Source organism: Panthera pardus, unplaced genomic scaffold (assembly GCF_024362965.1).
Source record: "Panthera pardus isolate Hobbes unplaced genomic scaffold, ASM2436296v1 HiC_scaffold_2, whole genome shotgun sequence".
Taxonomy (NCBI): domain Eukaryota; kingdom Metazoa; phylum Chordata; class Mammalia; order Carnivora; family Felidae; genus Panthera; species Panthera pardus.
In genome coordinates, this window is record NW_026526765.1 from 77032665 (window position 1) to 77049075 (window position 16411).

Consider the following 16411-nt stretch of genomic DNA (forward strand, 5'->3'; position numbering starts at 1 on the left):
GTAAAAGTAACAAGTTTATGAAGAAATTATCAAATGACAAGTACACTTCCCTGAAATTATTGAATAATAACAAGTGCTAGTGGAATATAGAGAAATGGAAACATTTACTGACAGTAAGAGCATAAATCTGTGCAACTCTTTTAGAGAGATTTCTGGGTTTTCTTTTTATGAAATTAAGTGTGTGTATCAAGGCTTAGTTCAAGATATAATCCCCAATGGCTTCCCGAATATGTTACTTGTTTGTGGTGGCAAAAGTTGAAGAAAACTGAGCTATCATAAAGACAATTAATAATAAAATACAGTATGTCTGTATGCAGTGATGCTATATAGTATATGCTTAAAAACAAAACTGTGATTAAAAAATCAGAAAATGTTTTAGCATGATTTGAAGTAAATAACATTGCAAAGCAAACTAACATATTTTTCAAGCATATTCTTAACTAAAGATATATTTTAAATATATTAGCAAGATTCCTCTTGTGTGGTATGGGAGAGAATATTATTTTGTGCTTCTAAAACCTATCAGATATGCTTGTCATAGCAAGATTCGCCAAAGTGACTCAACAAGGCCATATACACCCTACAGAGCCTACCCTAAGTAGTGTGCATGACTCTGTCACTTTTTGTGTGCAGATAATAGAACTCTGAGTTTCATTTTATAACAAAATAATAATGGCTGCAAAATATCCAAACAACACAGAAATAAAAAAAAAATAAAAACTAAGTACCATCAAAACAAAATGACCATTAATTTCTAAGTATATTAGCCTTCAGATACATAATAATTCAAACCAAAAGGTGAACGCTCCACATATTTGTCACACCAGTTGGCTGTTACTTCTTCCTAAAGCAATATACATTTTATTCTGCATGGCCTTTTAAACAGTTATATAATGTTTCCTTTTATAAAAATCGTGACATGAAAATAACAATTGAACATGAAAGTTTTAGTTTTTGTGTTTTGTTTTCATTTGAGTTTAAAGTTTTTCTTTGTTGGCTGTGTTAGAATTATAATTATAAAGAACTTTGTATTTAGCTTAAGGTTGTGGATTTTTAAATTCTCAATGAGCATTTAAACATTGAAGGATGCTCTGTACTTGGCTTATCCCCTTATAGAGAATGCTTTGATATCACGTTTGGGGGGAAAAAAAAGGTATACAATGATAATTTTCCTTTTTAAAGACGCCATGGGACACTTAAGAAATCCCACAAATTTATCATCTTAGAGCTATGTAGGTCAGACATATGGTGAAGTTCTCACTAGGCTAAAATCAAAGTATCAAAAGGGCTGTATTCCTTTCTGGAAGACCTAGGGGATAATCCATTTCCTTGTTTATTTACCTTGCTGGAAGATTTTAGTCCCTTGCCACTGTAGGACTGAAGTCCTTTCCCCTGCTGGCTGTGAGCTGAGAGTCATTCCCAGGTTTTAGATGCCACGGGTGTTTCTTAGCGGGCAGTCCCCTTCTTCCATCTCCAAAACCAGCTACAGTGCGTTGAGTCTCTCGTGCTTCAAATCTCTCTCACCTTTTCTACCATCCCACCTCTTTGACTCTTCTGCTTTCCTCTTATGCTTTCAAGGGCCTTATAACCATGTAAAACCCACCAAAATTATCTAGGATAATCTCTATATTTTAAGGTTAGCATATCAACAATCTTAACTCCGTCTGCAACTTTCACTCCCTTTTTGCCTAGGAACATAATCACAGGCATCACACTAGGGGATGAATCATGGGGACCAGAATCGTGCCTCCACACCTGCTTAGCATCACCCCAGTGATTTACTTTGTGCTTCCTGTCCCTGAATTTTTGGTCTTTATGGAAATAGAAGCTGTTATTTTCTAAAGAGAGAATGTTTTCTGCAGATTTACAGCAAGATTCCCATAAGCTATGATTCCTATGAGGTCACTTTGGAATCCTGTGCAAAGAAATCAGCAGGCAAGAAGAGGAGTCACTGTCTCAGCAGGGGTAGTTGCCATGACGGGAGCAGATAGGGCTGCTGTTGCACAGTGACAGCAAGGGAGATATCTCCCAGGGTACATTCTTTTACCTCCTTGCCCAAATGGATCATAAACGGGTAAGTACAACGGGCTTAGTATTAGCATGTCATTGGCTCAGACACGTGAGGGATGAAAATCTGATCACAGGTCAGGCAGACCTAGCAGAGTCGCTAGACGAGGATGAAAAGAGTCACAATGCGTTTGATGCAGCAAAATTGTCTTAGATTGTGAACTTTTTTAAAAAGCTAAAAACTGAAAGGATAATTGAAACTATTTTTAAGGTAGACTTAGAGCATCAACATGTACCCAGCAATATTTTTAATAAAAATTAATATTAAACTAAATTATAAGGATAATTAATGATATATAAAGATACTCTCTCAATACATTCTGGGAAACTGGATGGTGTACAAGTAATAAAAATGAAAATAAATAGGCAAAATGCCTAGTCTGGCAAAAATATTTGAAGCAATACTGAGGGATTAAGAATAGTTCTATAAATGAGGGGCTGATAAATAAGGAAAACACTAGTGGCTATCAATACCAATGGAAGAGAGACACAGACACAGACACATACACACACAAATACACTTTTTTGTGCAATGTTCATAAGAAAACCCATTGATAAAAATCAGAGAAAATCTTGCTGCAACAGACACAAGCTGCTGACACCAATAACAGAAGAGCATAACTAAAATGAGCTAAGATAAATTATTTTGTATTTGCTATGCGGAAATGGTTATATCATCTTTCTCTTTTAGTGATTTATTTGCTGGATAAAAGTGGTATGCAAACCTTTCACTAAAATTGAAAACACCAGAGTCATTGGGGAGATGATATACCACCATAAGGCCTCACATATAGGAAAATAATATAAATAATTCAGAACTGTTTTGGAAGAAAAAAAATCTGAAACAAATGATCAGCTATGGTCATCAATTAATAATCTGTTTACAAAAAGTATGCTATTTTATTTCAAAATTACAGGTTTACTTAGATTGCAATAGTCTTATCCTCACTTTGTAAGAAGGGAAAATGCATTTCATGGGTTGGACTTTCTTCATTAACACTTGTCTGGGTTTCAATATATTATAAATATAGGCTGAAATGTGTACAACATGATGTTATACTAAGCTCACAGACTACAGAAAGTGACTGCCTCAGTGTGAGCCCTGAACGCTAGTGCTGGGTTTGCTGGAGTTTCTTTCTTTTGAGAGGTAAGGAAGAATAAAGAGGAAGGAACAAGAGAAGCTTTGGAATGAGAGCAATGGTGGATATATACACTAAGCATTGATCTTTCTTCTCTCTTTTTGAGAAATATGAATTAAGAATGTAAGTTTTTGAAAGTTACTTTGGACAATAAGACTGCATTGTGTTGACACCAACACCACTCTAGACTCAACCAGAATGATTGTAGCTTCAGGATTCTAACTCATACACTTTCATGCATACATACTCAGGGAAGAGAGATTGGGAGAGACAGAAAGAGAGAGAGAGAGAGAGAGAGAGAGAGAGAGAGAGAGAGAGAGAGAGATAGAACATGTTATACAGCATATACTTAATATAGTATACATAAAGTCCCTATCACTAATGGTAAATAAATGTATTCAAAGCTGGAAAATAAAGGGATATAAGACAAAGTTAGGATTTTGTATAATAAAACAGAGGGAAATTTTTTAAACTTAAGTTTCCAAGATTGCCTTTAATTCCCAAAATGATAGTTGTGTTTGGAAATTACTAGGTTAAGTTTCTTCTTTACGGGGAAAATAAAGATTTGATAGATACATAGGTATTATTTCTGTTATATAGAAATAAATACAATTAAATTTTTGCACCCCTGAGTTTGTGTTACTGTAATCCATTATGAGATGTACACTATGGCATGTAAAGGGAAGTCATCTAAGCTTCAAAAGGGTTATATTGCAAAGCATAACCTGACTACAAAACAAAACAAAACAAAACAAAAACCCTATATATATAAAGATAAATTATCTGAAAGTCTGAGTAGGTAATAGAACAAAACATCTTAATAGTGAAGGAATACTCATTCTAAAAGAGCTATTTGAGGTTGTAAGTTTGCTGACTTTGGGCAAATTGGAAGAAACAGTACTTTGAGGGGAGAGCTGGACTGGAGGAGAAGTTCCACAGCAGACATTCAGGATGGCTTAGAGTTCTCGGGACCAGACTGCAGAGCCACATGGAGTCTACAAGAGCAGAAACTTAGGCAGCACTCATATCCCTCTCAGATCTGGATAACTCAGCACATAAAGGTTTTTACTATAATTTATAGCCTGAAGGATCAAAGGTCATTTTTCCAACTCCAAAATAGAAAACAGCATGATACATAGTAAAAAATTGAAAATCAAAGTGTATGTTCATACAAGAAGTGAACTTGCATTTTTCCCTATCCTTCAGGGCTCTTGAGGAAGTAGGTGTAGGGAGATATACCCATACACTTTTTACAGATTCCAGGGTAAAGAAAAGCAATATCGTATATGCCATGTGAAACCTGAGGAAACAAAACTAAGACAAAAGCAAATAAAGCAAAAATGTAGAAACAAAAGAAACCCTCATTCTCTGCACATGGCCACCACCATTTTCTTTTGAATCTGAAATGGCCTGAGAGAATACCTCCAAGTATTCTGCATCCCCAAGACTTGAAGCTGAGAGTAGAAATGTAGGTATAAAAAGTCATCTCTATTGAATAAAGCTAATGGCACTAACCTGGCAAACAGAGAGCAAACATGAGGGCAATTCAACAGTTGGCATGTAAGTTCCTGCCCACCTTTACTCACCTTCCAAACCCAGAAGAGAGAGGGGGAGAATAATGGAAGACAAGGGAAAACTCTTAATTGACTGATTACCTAACCACTGGAATAGAGAGAGGGGAGAAAGAGGACAGCAGAGACAGAGAAAACTGCTTTTACCTGAAGTTGGTACTAATTTTCTAGTAAAAGGAGAAATTGGGACCCAGTATGTAAGCATATTTATGAAACCTAAAATGTTACTTTGGCAATTTGTGTCCATAGACCATGAACTTTGTACCTGCTCTACCAGTGAAGACATCTCAATACAATAATGACTGGGGCACCTGGGTGGCTCAGTCGGTTAAGCGGCCGACTTCAGCTCAGGTCATGATCTTGCGGTCCGTGAGTTCGAGTACCACGTCGGGCTCTGTGCTGACAGCTCAGAGCCTGGAGCCTGTTTCAGATTCCGTGTCTCCCTCTCTCTGACCCTCCCCCGTTCATGCTTTGTCTCTCTCTGTCTCAAAAATAAGTAAACGTTAAAAAAATTAAAAAAAAAATACAATAATGACCATCTTATAATAGAAAATTAGTACCATTATATGACAGTGGTACTAAAAAGTTGTTTCTCATGTTCTCAAAATGCTTGAGAAAGAGAAAATACTAAGGAAATATATATTGCCTAAAAGATGGAGAAAAATAAATAGTTCTCCATGAGAATTTAAATATTGGAATAGGGTAACTCGTGAGATGGGTGAAATGTCGTCCATGTTGGCTTGAGTGAAAGGAAAGGGGAAAAAAATGAATACAATAGCTACTACCTGGACTGCAATTATCAACCTTTTAGAAAGAGAGGGATTAAACTGGATGAGTTCTCAAAGTACGATCTAGGGCTGTCATTCTATCATTCTATGGCTCTTTGATGTCAGAATGCAATTCAGAGCTTTTGAAGTATATTAGAAAACCCAGTGTAACTTGCTGTCTCCTGGGCCACGAGCCAACCCGAGTCTTATGAAAGAAAGTGTCAAGGATGGCATTCACTAAGGATGCAAAAATCACCCTAAGAAACAGATGAAAGAGGGAATACGATAGTGAAGGATGCATTAGGAAGGAAAGCAACTTGTAAAGATGTAAGAAACTCGGGCAGAAACGACCAGAATTAAGATGACAAATATAAAGTGTAGTGCTTATCTGGTTTTATCCATTTAGGATACCTGAATTTTGAATGTTAATAGACAAGTATGTTGCAGAAATACCACAGGAAATTATAGAATTTTGACTAGAGGAATTTCTTAAAACAGAGTGCTGTGAACAAAAAAGCTTTACTCAAAAACCTAAAATCCTAGAAATTGTGTGTGTGTGTGTGTGTGTGTGTGTGTGTGCATGCATGTGCATGCATGCGGTGAGAACTCTGAAGATCTAACCTTTAGCAAGTTACATGTACACAATAGATAATTAGTTATACCTTCCACACTGTGCACTAGATCTCTAGAATTTACCCATTTTATAAGTAAGTTTGTACCTTATAACCAACATCTCCTCATGTCTCCCACCCCCTATCCCCTGGCAACTAACTTTCTACTCTCTGTTTCTCTAAGTTCAAGTTTTTTTAGAGCCCACATGTAAGTGATATCATGTAATATTTGCCTTTCTGTGTCTGGTTTATTTCACTTCCATAATGTCCCCTAAGTTCATCCACACTATCAGGAATGCCAGGATTTCCTTCTTTTCAAAGCCTGAATAATATTTAAATTTAGCTAGCAGGCTTCAAGAACTGTGGGGATATCAGACAAGACTGGCTGAGGCTGTGAGGGGTTTGAACATTAAGGAGTGAGTGAGTAATAGGTAAGGAGCCCTGCATTTCATCTCATTAAGAAGGGAAGAAATGTTAACCCATGTTACTCCCCATAAAATCTCTATTATAATCTTTTCTAAAACTCATCTTGCATTTTCTTGCCCTAGATAACATAATGGCTCATTCCATCCACTCATTCATGTCTTAGCTCAGATTCCTACTCCTTCTTTCTTCCTCCTATTTATCTCAAACTCCAGCCATCATTACCTATTACTTTCCTTGACTTTATCTTTATCCTTAACACTTATCATCAGTAATGAAGTAGATTTTTTTCTTATTTATTTATTTATTTATTTATTTATTTTTGATCCACATGTTTTGCTACTCTGTTTCGAGCATCAGAACAGTGCTAGAAAAATATTGTACAAATTTAGTGTTTCTTTAATTGATTTCAATTAAATTATCCCAACTCTGCTGATACTTTTCCTTCTGATAATGATTTTATGAGTCATTACCACTAAATACTTAGCCTTTGAAATAAAAAAAAAGTTCACTTTAAGTAGAATCCACATCAGTGTATTTCCACAGAGACTTTGCTTCCCTATGAGATGTTCTGCAGTATACTGACAGACAGCTTTACCTATTTTCCACAGAAATAGTGTCTGTCTGTCAGCTTGCTTAGACCACAGGTCTCTCATTCCTGAAATGCCCTACTTACTTCAGGGTCCTTTGCCATATTAACTATGAGGGTAAGAGAAAAGACATTTCTCTCAACTGGAATTTGAACAAAAATACGCTGAATAGGCTCCCCTTCATATGTAGGTCCTTAATACTTCCTGGGTAATTCCAGGAAATATTCACTGGAAGCAATTTTGTATAATCAATTTGATGTGTTCCCTGAAAAATAAGCCCAAAGACAATGATGTGCATGTAGGAAGTGCATTGGGCCATATTCTCAGGAACTATTATCTATGAGGGCTACATGAAGCAGGATTAGGAAGACAAAAAGGAAGAATTGGATACAGTAGGAACAGTAGCATCAGACAACTCCACAGTTGATCTGAGATGGGGATGGACTTTCAGAGAACCCCTAAATCAAGGCACAGCAGCTAGCCCTCTGTTGTTCCACATTAGCCATTGTTAGAAGCTGATCACTCCTGGGAAGGGACCATGGAGACTTGGGGGGCTCAACTCCCTTCAAACAAAGCATTTCTGGGAGAAGCACTCATCTGCCAATCATTATCATGCAACATTCCTAGTTTCTAATGGAATGAAGGTCTCATGGGGGCACACCCAGCATCCACCACAAACTTCATGCTCATTTTTGGGATTAACATATGAGATGAGAAATAAAGAAATTACAGGATTAATTTCTTGTAGGTAAATAGAAGAATGGGTATAAAATGGAGCAGATGGACCTAGGAGTTGTAATAATTGTAATATATAGTATCATCTTATTATTAGACCTAGGAGATAGAGTAATGATTGGTTAATATTTTTGCCTGATTTTAGAAAAAAAGCCAAAGCTTTTTTCTGTTGAAATAAGCAACTATTATTATGGCCTGTATTAAATAATTAACAAATACATTTGTCTTCAAAAAAATCATTAACGAAAAAAATTTGCAGGTATTATTGTCTTATTTTAATACTCATATATACTCATACTGAAAATTTAAAATATTTTAGAAGCATAAAAAGAAAAATAAGAATACATAATCCCACTACCCAGATGTTACCATTCAGTTATAATTCTTTCAAGGTGTTAAGTAGTCAGTCAGTCAGTCTCTCTCTCTCTTTATCTCATTTTCTACATATTCTCATTTACATATTACATTCATCTACACTATTTTTATCATAAAGTCCTCATCATTCTATAACAACTGAATTTTATTTAATGTATTATGAACATTTTACTAACTTCAAATATTCTTATAAAATACTTAACTATTGGTTACACATTATTTTATTACACACATGCATTTTATTTTGTGTATTTCACTAGGGTACCATAATTCATTTAACCAATGAACTACTGCTTTTGATATAGACAGATAAAACTTTAAACTCTTTCATTTTATCTTCAGCCTTGGGCAGGCTTTCCTTAAACCCACTTACTGCAGAATATATGACAACATATTTTACACGACATGTTTATATTTCCTCAATATGTTCCTCAGCATGTAAGGAGGCTTTGAGGCAGAATATATCTTTGAAAGTAATTAACACACGAAAATGTTGAGCCTCTTAAACATATGATTATTTGTGTTTATACTTTGTTGAATCCAATTTTTATTATTAGAGAAACTCAGCAATTACTATAAACTTCCCTAAGAGAGAATATGGTCTTCTTCATTTTTCATTCACATAACTGAAGATTATTAGATATAAAGTTCCTTTTGCTTTATTTAAATACTTCCTTTAATAATAAATGTACAATATTAATTCAATATTTAATTCTTTATAGCTTGTCAGCACCAGGTATTGCTGTTGAAGGCACATTATGAGGAGGTGATTAAAGAAATTGGTGATGCACTAGATAGGAATTTTTAACATTCTTTTACAATAAACTCATTTCGTGTAGTAATAAGCTTTGTCATTACAAACGAAATGCACCACCTGGTACAATTAGCCTTATGCCTGTTATTTTCTAGTACATCTCAGAACTGTAGTACAATGTTATAATTTGTATTGTTAAAGCTCTAACAAAATGCTAGAATTTGATTCAAAAATGTCTTTCATACCAAGGTCTGGGGTCATTCAATATATCAGACTCCAGGTAGGTGCCATGAACTTTATAAAGACAGCATAATGTTGAAAAAAATCATGACAAAAGTTTAAACATATGTAGCTAAAACTTTCACGTAACAGTACCTGACTCATGTAATCCAATGAAAATTAGAATGTCATATCAACTACCCAAAGTAATCTACATATTTAATGCAATTTCTATCAAAATACAAACAGCATTTTTCACAGAACTAGAACAAACAATCCGAAGATTTGCGTGGAACCACAAAAGACCTCAAGTAGCTAAAGCAATCTTGAAAAGAAAAACAAAACTGGAGGTATCAAAATTACAGGTTTCAATTTATATTACAAAGTAGTAATAATTAAAATAGTATGGTACATCATGAAAATAGACACATAGATCAATGGAATAGAATGCAAAACCAAGAAATAGACCCACAGCTACATGGACAATTAGTTTTCAACAAAGGAGGAATAAATATACAATGGGAAAAAATAGTATATTTTCAAAAAATAGTATTGGGAAAACTGGACAGCCACATGCAAAAGCATGAAACTGGGCCACTTTGTTTCACCATACACAGAAATAAACTCAGAATGGATTAAAGAACTAACTGTGAGACTTGAAACCATAAAAATCCTTGAAGAGAGCACACACAGTAATTTTTCCAACATTGGCCTAGCAACATTTTTCTAGATCTGTCTCCTGAGGTAAGGGAAATGCCAAAATACACTACTGAGACTAATCAAAAGAAAAAGTGTCTGCACAGTGAAGGAAACAATCAATGAGATTAAAAGGCAAAACACAAAATGGGAGAACATATTTGCAAATGATATATCTGAAGAAGAGTTAGTATTCAAAATATATAAAGAACTTATAAAATTCAACAGCTAAAAACTAAATAACCCAATTAAAAAATGAGCAGAAGACATGAATAGACATTTCTCCAAAGATGACATACAGATGGCCAATAGACACATAAAAAGACGTGTCTGATAATGTGCTCAACATCACACGTTGTCAGATAAAGGCAAATCAAAACTACAATGAAATATCACCTCACACCTATGAAAGTGGCTAAAATGAAAAACATAAACAACAGGAGCTGGCAGGGATGTGAAGAAAAAGGAAACCTGATGCATTGTTGGTGGGGATGCAAACTGGTCCTGACTGTGGGAAAGGGTGTGGAGATTTCCCAAAAACTTAAAAATAGAACTACCCCCACTACAGGGTATTTACCCAAAGAGTACAAAAACACTAATTCAAAGGGATACATGTACCCCTGTGTTTATTGCAGCATTATATGCAATAGCCAAACAATGGAAGCAGCCCAAGTGTCCATGGATAGATGAATGGATAAAGAAGATGTGGTATATATACACAATGGAATGTTATTTAGCCATAAAAAGAATGAAATCTTTCTATTTGCAACAACATGGATAGAGCTAGAGAATATAATGCTAAGCAAAATAAGTCAGTTCGAGAAAGACAAATATATTATGATCTTGCTCATATGTAGAATTTAAGAAGCCAAACAAACAAGGAAAGGCAAAAGAGAGAAACAGAGAGAGAGAGAGAGAGAGAGAGAGAGAGAGAGACAAACCAAGAAAGAGAGGCCCTTAACGAGAGAGAACAAACCAATGGTTACCAGAGGGGATGCGGATTACGGAATGAGAAGAATAGGGGATGAGGATTAAGCAGTGCACTTATCATGATGAAAAAATAAATAAAATAATAAAAAGAATGTTATATTAAAATGTAAATTGAATACAATTAATCAAGTAAGTGTATTAAGTGATCTAAAGGTAATATTGTATAATAATATCCAGCCAAAGATACAGATTACCCTTCCAACATACCATGGAAATCTAAAAGGAATAAGCATGGACTTATTGATTCAGTTGAGAAACCTTTCTTAATAGGATGAATATAGCACTGCAGCCACTAAATTTAGGACAATGATGATTCCAATAAAACAAACATCAAAAATACATACAGTAAATCTCTCAATTGTGAGGCAAATTCTAAGGGTATTTCATTCTCCATCTTCCAAATTTCATTAAAATAACTATGGAACACATACATAATAATAAAAATCACAAAAGCCCTGAAGTCTAAAGATAAAATGAGGAACAAAATAGTATTTCTTGATATATGCTACATTAGAAGCCAACTTAGGCAGTGCTTTCAAAGTAGGCAGATGTAACTCTTTCAGGAAAGACTGGGAGATGGGCCATTTTGCCTGCTCACTCCATACTGAGCTGGCAGGAGGCAGGGCAGGGTATAGGATGTCTACTGAAGAGTGCCTTTGTGCTCACTAGCAACTGCTCCTTTGTGTGCCATAGTCTTGTAGGTCTCATGAACCCTAGCCTAACTAAAGCTGGGATTTGGGAGTTCCTTACCAAAAAATGTGTCTTCAGTCTTTCCTACCTGTTTTTGATATTTGTGTTTTCTCATTCAGCTGAGTGTCTACAGAAGGGAGCTCTGAATCTTCCCACGGTGCAATCAATCTTGGTTTCAACAACAAAAAAATTGATTCAGTGACAGGCATTATAAACTTTAAATTGTTGATTACTGAGGCTCCTGGGTGGCTCAGTCAGTTAAGCTTTGGAGTCCTGATTTTGGTTCAGATCATGATCTTATGATTAATAGTTCAGAGTCCCACTGTCAGGCTCTACACTGACATCAAGAAGTCTGCTTGGGATTCTCTCTCTCACTGCCCTTCCCTGCTCACCCTTTTTTGCTCACTCTCTCAAAATAAATAAATACACTTAAAAAAATAAAAATAAATTTTCAATTACTGAATTTTGTTGTCTGACTTTTAACAATGTTGGACTTTGTTCTGACAGGCTGTTGAGTTGCAGGAAAGTCCTATTGATCAGGTGTGGTTACAGGAGGAATCAACAAACTTTCTGTAAAAGGTGAGACAGTATCTATTTTAAGTTGTGCAGGCTAAATGGTTTCTATCTCAACTAATCAACTTTGTTGTTGTAGCACAAAAACTTCCATAGATAATATGTAAATAAGTGAGAAGAGCTGTGTTCCAAAAAAAAACTTTATTTGCAAAATCAGGCAGTGGGTCAGATTTGGTTCTTAGTTTGCTTACCCCTAGTCTAGAGTAATCTATTCTAGGGATGTAGTTCAGCACAATTACTAAACCATGGCCTTACATCTCTACAATGTTCCTTGATTTTAATAAGGTTTCTTCACTGTCGTTGCTGGGTTTTTGAAGGATCTATGGCCCTTTTTGAGGTACAGAAATTGTTTGGCTTACAGTTACCTGTAAATTATTCTTTCCCCTAGAAATTTTTCTTTGCCTACTCTCATGGTGTTTAAGTTTACACATGTAGATTGGTATTGAGCCTAAGACTCCAAAGGATCCTTATGCAGATTTCCAGAGCTTTCTCTGAGTAACTCCCTCTTCACTTGCAATCTGCTTCCAATATTCCAGCCAGCATGGCTTCTCCAAACTTTAAACTAGGTAATTTGTGTTAGTCCTCCATGCTCTAGAATTTTAAAAATTGCCTGTAAGGAGAAAGCCACACTTAGTGACAACAGTTAACTCTTGTTTCTCTCCTCTCACAGTCCTGTGTTGTCTGAAACCCATGGTCTGAAAACAAATGTTTTGTTGAATTTTCTAGCTGTTCATGGAAGGAAGTAAGACCTTACCTGGAAGCATAAGTCCTCTATGTAGTTTTTATGAAGAAGCTTTTTATTGAGAAACTCGCTACCTATGCACATTCTTTCTGAGGAACACTTCTGGACATTTCTGAGGAAAAAAATACAGAATAGATAAATTACTATTTTTCTCTAAAATCTATAAGAAGTTAAAGGACTGTATCAGTTTTCCAGTGTGTTAGGATGGCAGAGTCCTACTTTTGAAGTACACCTTAGCAACACTGTATAGCCAAAAATGCTCTTATACATTGAGTGTGTATGTTGCTTGTTTGGAGAATCAAAACCACAACTATGTAAAAAAAATTAAAATTTAAGGTTTCATTGCATATTCTTACTGATTCTACTGGCTAGAAAGGCATTCAGTGGGACAATGTGAAAGAAAAGTCAAGCTTTAATAGTGACTTTAGGAGTTTTTTGCCCTATCTAGCTATTCTATATCTAATATTGTCACTTTTTTCCTAAAACAGGTGATATTAATATTTATAGTCATTTTAAACTCTATCTCTTTTCCTTCCCCATTTGCTATTGCTGGTATTTTGGGATTTCAAATATTAAATAACCTGCTTTCATTGTCACTATCTTGAGAAAGATGGCTGGTGTGTAGTCATAAACCCTCTCTGGCAATGCAGTTAGTGATACAGTCTCTCCATTAAGCCAGCTCTGCTATCCAAGCAGAGAGAATTTAACGACCTAGATATAACCACCGGGAGAAGTAAATAATGCAATCCTGGTTAACTTTCTGAAATATACTTTTATCTAACTTGAACTGCCAAATTTTATATGATAGCTGTGTTAGCGTTCTCTAGAGAAACAGAACTAATAAGGTATACATGTAGAGAGAGAAATGGGAGGAGCAGAGAGATATTTAATATAAAAATTGGTTCACACAATTATAGAGACTGGGGAGGCCAGTCTCTATAATTCTGCAGAATTCTGCAGTCTCTAAAATCTGCAGTGTGAACTAGCAGGCGCAAGACACAGAAGAGCCAATGATACAGATGAATTCTAAAGGCAGTTTGCTAAAGAATTCCTTCTTCGTCAGGAAGGTTGATCTTTTTGTTCTATTCTGGCCTTCAACTGATTTCATGAGGCCCATCCACTTTACAGAGAGCAATCTGATTTCCCCAAAGTTCATCAATTGAAATAATCATTTATCCACAAACACCCTCCAAGTTGACACAATAGCATGTACATTAATCCCTTACACCTTATTAAAATACTGACAAAAAGACAGGCAACTTAAAATAAATGTTTGATAAACTAACAAAGACATTCTCATTTTATAGGATGTAATGAAGAGGAGGGGGTGGAGGTTATAGAAAATCCATTAGAAGGGAATCACTGAAAAGCTGATGTAAAGGAAAACAGTAGGGCTTTTCTTTTTCTTTTCTTTTCTTTTTTTTGTATTCTGTTATTAAATCTCTATGTGTTTACTGTTGTCCCAGAGGCCTTACATATTAGTGGCACATAAAGATAGCTATGAAAACTCATGAGTGCTAATGATTTCAGACACTTCAAAGAATCATGTGTAAAAACCCTACAGTTAGTGTGACAATTAATAAGCAGTTTTAATCATACCAGGGTAAGAGATTTTTCAACCTTAGCCTTCGGTGTTAACATTCCCAAAGGGAAAGCAGTATTATACACAGCAAAAATTAAATAATTAAACTTTGGTAAAGGTGTTCCTATTCTGACTCCCAATCAAGCAGAATCAGATATATATGTAAATCTGTAGATATATATTTAGGGTTTTCTGGGGGGTCATTTTCTGAACCTCTCTTATTGGTCCCAAGGCAAGAGTTAGAGTAATTTGTGAGGAATTCTCCCCAGCTAGATTACTGTATTTTTTTATCCCTGGATACTTAAAATGTGTAAAATTCCTACACTTCCTTGATTCTTATCCTCTACCCTCAAAGCTTTATCCAGTGATTGGGAAAATTTTTGTTCAGCTATGCAATCATACTGGATGAAATGGAAAATAAAAAAGCAGAATCTTGTGCCTTTTGTGTCAAACACAGCACTCTTCCAAGTGCTCAGAGTTAATCGAGCCACCCCCATTTTCACAAGGTTCTAAAACATTCATTCAAAAACTGTCTCTCTTCAATCTATGAAAAAATAATAAAATGGCTCCTAATTCACTTGCATTTTTAAATCTTCATTCTTTCAAATAACCTGTCAAATATCTTTAAAGCTCTCATACCACATCTTATTTTCATATTTGGAAACAATACAAAGACCTATGTAAACATTAGAGTGAATAGATCATGTTAGAGTAATATCAATTAGATCTATTTTCATTAATCATATATTCAAATGTGTGCATTCAGGCTTTATATATGAATTTTCCCAAGGCAATATGAAAACATTTAGGTAAGTGTTGCTGAACATTACGTGCAACAGTGTGATCATTCATGAACATTTATATGAATCTTTCCTTGCCCATCCAAATAAATGCCACATTGAGCATTCAATATGTTTGAATGTGCAATATCTTACAAAAAAAAATAATAATCTTTCTTCAAACCATAATGTTATACATTATCTTACTATTGGGCTTTTACTATTGTATTAGAGTGTGATTCTGCACATATTATCTTTGGGATTTTATTCTATGAGCCATGGGATGCTCCTATACAGTGATGCTTGGATCATTGGACCTGAGCTTTATTATCTTACTACAAAGAGAAAATAGACAAGAGGTGCTTGCTACTTACATCACTGTCTCTTATTTTGATTGTTTCATTTAGATAGTAAATCTCAGTGGCATTAAAGGTGATCTTGAAGTTAAATATTGTAAAGGAATTCCAAAATTAACAATGGGCTGCTTTAAACTACAAGATGAACAAAATCCACTTAAAACTGTATTCATTTTTTCCTTCACTTCTATTTTACTTTAAACCTCCAAGAATTAATTAAACAGCCCATTTTTCTAAAGCCTACAAAGACACTAGGCTTGCTGAAGTCAGCCATAGTAAGCATCAGAAAAAAGCTGTATTTCCGCTATAAATTCCTGGATTTCTTGTAAGAAACATATTCTTATTCTTACAGAAATGTTAAATAACAAAAACACGTGTAACTTTAAACAGTGTCACCTACGTGAATATTAATTACAGTACAGAAAAAAAAACTAATGAAACTTGAACCAACTTACTCAATACTCCCAGAAATTACGGTAAAAATGGGAAGGAAAAAAGGCTCTAAAATTATTTTAAATGCAAAATCAAAGAAGCAGTGACTAACCAACACAATGTCCTTTTCAATCACTTTCTGTAGCATATAATGTGATGGCCAACTCAGAGTTCTCCCTAGGATTGAGAAACGCAGGGAAGAGGCCAAGATGGTGGAACAGCAAGGAAGCTTTTTTTGTGTATCTCGTCCTTGAAATACAGCCAGATCAACACTAAACCTGGACATCTAGAAAACTGACTTGAGGATTAACACAACAATC

The 16411-nt window shown here is 35.1% G+C and overlaps 1 long non-coding RNA gene across 2 annotated transcripts in view; it reads right to left on the reverse strand.

The window, feature by feature from the left end:
* The window catches only part of LOC109267644 (uncharacterized), a 184437-nt gene that overhangs the window by 140344 nt on the left and 27682 nt on the right, over positions 1-16411 (reverse strand). For both annotated transcript variants that reach the window (XR_008423787.1, XR_002080212.2), the window contains exons 4-5: positions 12955-13054; positions 11716-11795 (exon numbers count right to left, since the gene is read on the reverse strand). This is a non-coding gene — a long non-coding RNA (uncharacterized LOC109267644). The remainder of the gene's footprint in view (positions 1-11715; positions 11796-12954; positions 13055-16411) is intronic.